Here is a 6,526-nt window from a genome sequence, read left to right on the forward strand (position 1 = left end):
GCAGCCTGGGGGAAGTCTGGGCATATGGCCTCTGTGTCCGCATCTGTGAAATGGACACGAGAGCTGACCCAAGGGGCAGGCAAACACCGCGTCCCCAATACGCGTCTCCTCTCCGCCGCGCGCCGGTTTCTTTTACTCATTTCCAAATAAGCATTTATAGAGCGCCTCCCGCATGCGGACACCTGTGGGCAGCGCTGGTGGGTAGGCACACTTGATGGTCAAGGATCGGAACCGAGCAGCGCTTTCGAATTTGGGGCTCCAGTTGGGACCCGGGTTGAGAAGTTGAAGTTGGGGTGACGGGTGCTCGGATTGTTCCTCTTACCTCTGGCGGGGCCTGGATCTGCGAACTCGGAGCCTTCTTCCAGCCGGATGACTGGCGCCACGACCTTCCGCCCCTAAGAGCCGGCCCGGAGCAGCTGGGCCACGCCCACATGAGCCTCGTCCCGCCTACCTCCCCGCTGGGCCACGCCCCGGTCCTTCTTTCACCGCCTACGACACGCCCTTTAAGGCTAGCTCCGCCCCAGTCCTTAAAGACGTAGGCTTAGCGGGGGGCGGGAGGGGGTTGGTGGGGCTGGGGGGGATGGGGGCTGGGGCGATGACGAACTGTCCCTGGCAGTCTTCCCCATTCTCCACCTCGCTTTCTGTCCCCAGCCTGTCACTTCTGTTTTCCCCGCAGAAGCTGTGAAGAAAGCACGTGGTTTATAGACACCAGGAGGCCCGAGAGAAATCTGAAGGGGGAAGCTTGGAGATTCTGTTAATTAGACTCAGATGGAAGCTGTGGTAATGAAAGAAGAAACAAGGCATGGTGGCCTGTGCCTATAGTCCCGGCACTCAGGACGCAGAGGCAGGGGGATCGTAATTGGAAGGCCAGGCTAAGCATCCCAGCAAGACATTTTCTCAGTATGACAGTGATGAAGATGACGGTGAGGATGAAGATGATGGTGGTGATGATGGTGGTGGTAGTGATGAAGATGACGGTGATATGATGGCAATCATGAAAATGACGGTGATGTGGTTTTTTTGTTTGTTTGATTTGTGAGTTTTTTGGTTTTGTTTTTTTTGTTTTTCGAGACAGGATTTTACTTGTAGTCTTGGCTGTCCCAGACTTGCTCTGTAGACCAGGCTGGCCTGGAACTTAGAGAGATTTGTCTGCTTCTGCCTCCCAAGTGCTGGGATTACAGGCTTGCACCATCAGGCCTGGCTGGTGGTATATTTTTAAACAAAAATCCCAGAGGGCTGTAAAGATGGCTCAGAGATTAAGAGCACTGGTTGCTCTTCCAGAGGTCCTGAGTTCAATTCCGAGCAACAACGTGGTGGCTCATAACCATTTATTAAGAGATCTGGTGCCCTCTTCTGGCATGCAGGCATACTTGCAGACAGACCACTGTATACATAATAAATAAATAAATCTTTAAAAATAAACCCCAGCTGGGTGTGGTGGGGCATCCCTTTAATCCTAGCACTCCGGAAGCAGAGGCAGGTGGATCAATGTGAGTTTGAGGCCAGCCTGGTCTACAAAGCAAGTCCAGAAGAGCCAAGGTTAACACAAAAATCCCTGTCTCCAAAAAACAAAACAAAACCAAAAAAAAAAAAAAAAAAAAGGAAAAGAAAAAGGAAAAAGCAGGTGTTAACACAGGAGCTGCAGTTTTGTTTGGTTTTTTTTTTTTTTTTTTTTTTTTTTTTTTTTTTTGGTTTTTTGAGACAAGGTCTCTCTGTGTTAGCCTTGGCTATTCTGGACTCACTTTGTAGACCAGGCTGGCCTCGAACTCACAGTGATCTGCCTGCCTCTGCCTCCCGAGTGCTGGGATTACAGGCATGCGCCACCACGCCTGGCGTTGTTTGGTTTATTTTATTTTTTTATTTTTTTATTTTTTTTTAGAAAAAATGAAAACAATTTGAGGTTCTCCGCCATTGATCTCCTCAGCCCAAGACATTTTACTTTTTTCTTTTTTCAGATTTATTTATTTATTATGTATACAGTGCTTTGCCTTCATGTGCACTTGCATGACATAAGAGGGCACCAGATCTCATTATAGGTGGCTATAAGCCAACATGTGGTTGTTGGGGATTGAACTCAGGACCTCTAGAAGAGCAGCCAGTGCTCTTAACCTTTGAGCCATTTCTCCAGCCCCAGGAGCTACAGTTTTAGGCAGATTACAACATCACAAAAAGCAGGGAGCAGTATTAAATTCCTTCCCTCAAAAGGAAAGATTTCCTAGATGTATCAGTTAGCTATTGCTGTGTAACAACCATCCATAGTCACAGATGATGTAATATATCAGCATCTTAATATATCTGAGTGTTTGAAAGTCATGATTTTGGAAGAGGTTCCCTGGAAAAGGTTCTGGCTCAAGCCCTTCTTGTGCTTGTATCTCCAGCTTGAGGCTGAGGCTGCTTAAACATGATGTGATCCGTCTGCTGAATCCTGGACTTTCCCAGCACAAGACCTGCCAAGGTCGATGCATGTTCCCGTGATACCTTGGTGGGGTGGGGGGGGAAGGAGGCCGCACAAGGGACTGGAGAGTGAAGGGAGAGCTATATCACCTTCTTGGAATTTGTGGTGGAAGCTAACAGTGTAGAGTACCATCACTTCCTTCATAGTCACTGGCCCAGCCAGGTTCACAGAGAAGAAACAGCCCCCTGACTCTCCAAGGGATGTGGAAGGGCATGTGATACCCAAGACTCTGATGTGACCATATTTGGAAAGTATCAGCTGCCACCGCATTTTGGTCCACAGAAGAGGCCAGCATCGGCTTTTGTGAGAACAGGAAGAGATTATATTGTTCAGTAGGAAAGGAAAGGACTGCCCTCCGCCCCTTTCCAAGTCCCACTGGGTGGATGACTGCCGAAGGCATCACATTTGGACTCGTCCTGTCTTCAGTCTCAATTTTGAGGCATGGTCTCTCTATGTAGCTCAGCCTACCTGGGACTCAGGATCCTCCGTGAGTACTTGGATGACAGGTACGTGCCAGCATGCAGCTCCTAGCCTCAGTCCCTTAGGAACTAACCCCAAATCAACAAAAGATGTGACGGGCTGGGTATAGTTTATTTGGCCAGCATCTTTGAAGCCCTGGGTTCCATCCTCAGTATTACATAAGCTGGGTGTGGCTGGCACACCTGTAACCTCAGCACTTAGGAGATGGAGGAAGGGTATTGGGAGATCTGGTCAACCTTGGCTACAGAGTAACTTCAAGGGCCTCCTAGGCTACACAAGATTCTGACTCAAAAAACTGAAACCAATTCTGAGCAGCGGTGGCACACTACTGCCTCCTGAGGCAGAGACAGGTGAATGCCTGTGAGTTCGAGGTTACCCTGGTCTATGGAATGAGTTCTAGGACAGCCAGGGCTACATAGAGAAACCTTGTCTCAAAAACCAAACAAACATGGGCTGGAGAAATGGCTCAGCAGTTAAGAGCACTGTCTGCTCTTCCAGAGGTCCTGAGTTCAGTTCCTGGCAACCACATGGTGGCTCACAACTATCTGTAATGTGATCTAATGCCCTTTTCTAGCCTGCAGATGTACATGTAAATAGAATAGTCATACATAAAAAAAAGAATAGTCATACATAAAGTAAATAAATCTTTAAAAAACAAACAAAAGCAAGCACACTGCAGCCATTGATGGAGGACCTACAATACTTGTGTGTATGTGCCCTGCAGGAGTGGGGCAGCAATCTCCATTTCACTAGTGGGAGAAATTGCTGCTCAGGGACATGAAGTGTTTGTCCCCAGGGTATACACTGGGAAGTGGCAGACTGGATGGCAATCATGTCTGAAGTACCTTTTTCCCTCCATGTTTGACATCCTGGTTCACACAGATAAGACCAGATCTGGCCCCATATTCAGCATGCCTGCTTTTTCAGAGGCCAGGGTATGGGTGGCAGCTGGGACATAGTACAAGAACCTGGGGACAGTGCTCGCAGAAGTAATAAGTGGAAGGAGAAATGGGACTTTCTATTTCAGTCTAAGAGGCCCTGAGTCAAAGAGGTTCCTTAAAGATTCATAAGCCTCACCTTAACTAGTACCCTTCCAAATGATGCTCTCATCTAAACTACTACCTTTCCCAATGATGCCCTCATCTTAACTAGTATCCTTCCCAATGATGCTGGCTTCCCTGGGCAGTCACAGGGCATCTGGTTAAATCCACACAGAGCCGAGGAGCTCATTACTGTCCTGGCAGCTGGAGAAGCAGCAGATAATGAAAGAAATTTCTCATGGGCCCTGCCTGGGTGCTGGGTGCTCCTCAGCGGGAATATTCCCTCCAGGAAACTGGTGACAATGGTTCTTGTGGATCATAAGGGCCTTGAAAATTCATGTGTCTTTTGTTCTGCCTGTGTCACTCTGAGGTTTTTGAAGTACCAGCAAGAAGGTTTAGACACGGGTCTGAGAAGGAAAACGCTGGGTGAAGCAATCAGCAGGGCACACTGGAAGCAAGCCAAGGGTTTGGCAGCAGGGATTGGATGGGTATGCCGCTGCACGCGGGAATACCACTATGGACGCTGCTTGGATGGCCCTAAAACTGCACAACCACCAGGCACGGTGTTGCACATCTCTCATTTCGGCTCTTGAGAGATAGCGGCAGGAGCATCTCCGTGATCACTAGACCAGGCTTGTGTACATAGTGAGTTCAGGCCATCCAAGGCTACATAGTGAGATCCTGTCTCAAACAACCAAACACATAAAAAACCCAAACACACAAGCCAGGCGTGGTGCTGCACGCCTTTAATCCCAGCACTCGGGTGGGAGAGGCAGATGGGGAACTGTGAGTTTTAGGCCATCCTGGTCTACAAATTGAGTCCAGGACAGCCATGGTTACACAGAGAAACCCTGTCTTGAAAAACCAACCAAACAAACAAAACCCAAACACACACACACACACACACACACACACACACACACACACACACACAAAACAATATACCTAACAAAGAAACAAAAAGTGCAATCCCAGCCGGGCGTGGTGGCGCAAAACCAAAAAAAAAAAAGTCATAACACAAAGCAAGCTCCTCCCCTCCTGCAGCCAGGGCCAGGCTTTGAGAGGAAAGCAGAAAAGTTAAGCTTGGACAGAAGCAAGCATGGTTGTGTGTCATCCCCCCACCCACCCCCCTACTCCACTTCCAACCCTTGGCTGTGAGGGCAGTGTTCAGGGAGCTTCCAAACCGAATTTGAATCCCTGTGCTCACATTTCTAGTTCTGTGACTAGAAATCACTTCACCTGCTTGAGCCGTAGTTTCCCCAGCCTGTTAGGGACTTGATGGTTGAAAATGTTTCCAGTAAAGGATTAATAAATGACAGCAGTGACTGGAATTGACGCCAGAGGATTAATCTCTCTAGAGCACAAGCAGGCAGCTACATGCTTTCAGGTCAGCCGTTCATGTAGTCTTGTTATGTTTTTAGGTAGGGTCTCATATCCCCCCAAAATGTCTTTTTATTTTTGAAAGTTTTTTTAAACAAAATATTTATTTATTATGTATACAGTGCTCTGCCTCATGTACACCTGCACACCAGAAGAGGACACCAGATCACATTATCGATGGTTGTGAGCCACCATGTGGTTGCTGGGAATTGAACTCAGGACCTCTGGAAGATCAGTCAGTGCCCTTAACCTCTGAGCCATCTCTCCAACCCACTCCCCACCCCTAAATGTCCTTTTTTTTTTTTCTTTTTGGTTTTTCGAGACAGGGTTTCTCTGTGTATCCTTGGCTGTTCTGAACTCTCTTTGTAGACCAGGCTGGCCTCGAACTCACAGTGATTCCCCTGCCTCTACCTCCTGAATGCTGGGATTAAAGGCATGTGCCACCACACCCAGCTCCCCAAATGGCCTTTAACATAGTGTGTAGCTGAGGCTAACTTTGAATTCTCGATTCTTCTGCCTCTGCCTCTTGAGTGCTGGGTTTACAAGCATGCACTACCATGCCCAGAGAGGGACCTTACATTTTTTCTCTTCTTTAAAGATGGGTCTGGGCTGGGCAGATAAGAACAATGGCTGCTCTTCCAGAGGACCCGGGTTTGGTTCCCAGCCTCCACATGGTGCCTTATAACCATCTGTAACTTCAGTTCCAAGAGAACTGACATTCTGGGCACCAGGAACACACCTGGTAAGTCTCAAGCTAGTGATCCTCCTGCCTCAGCCCAGTGAGTGCAGGGCTTACAGGTTTATGTCTTTTAAGTGTGCCCTTCAGGAAGCACCTTTCCCACCCAGGAAAATATTCTAGAAAGTTATGCAACAGAGTAGGGGTAGAGGGAATTATTGAGTTCTTTTTTTGGGATGGGGACAAAGGTCTCACACTGTAGCCCAGGCTGTTCTGGAACTTTTGGCAATCCTCCTGCTTCAGCCCCCCCTGCCCTCGAGTGCTAGACTTTTGGGTGTGAGTCACTTTGTTCAGGTGAACCCATGGAATTTATCCCTGGTTGGTCAGAAGCACAGGTGCCCAGTGGCTTGTAATGGTAATGGTCATCCAAGGTGGGGACAGCTTGTGCACTCAAGCCCTTGGCTTCTGGGGTCTGGTGCTTGCTGCAGGTTGAGG

The sequence above is a fragment of the Acomys russatus genome, chromosome 19 (genome assembly GCF_903995435.1).
Source record: "Acomys russatus chromosome 19, mAcoRus1.1, whole genome shotgun sequence".
NCBI classification, from domain to species: Eukaryota; Metazoa; Chordata; class Mammalia; order Rodentia; family Muridae; genus Acomys; species Acomys russatus.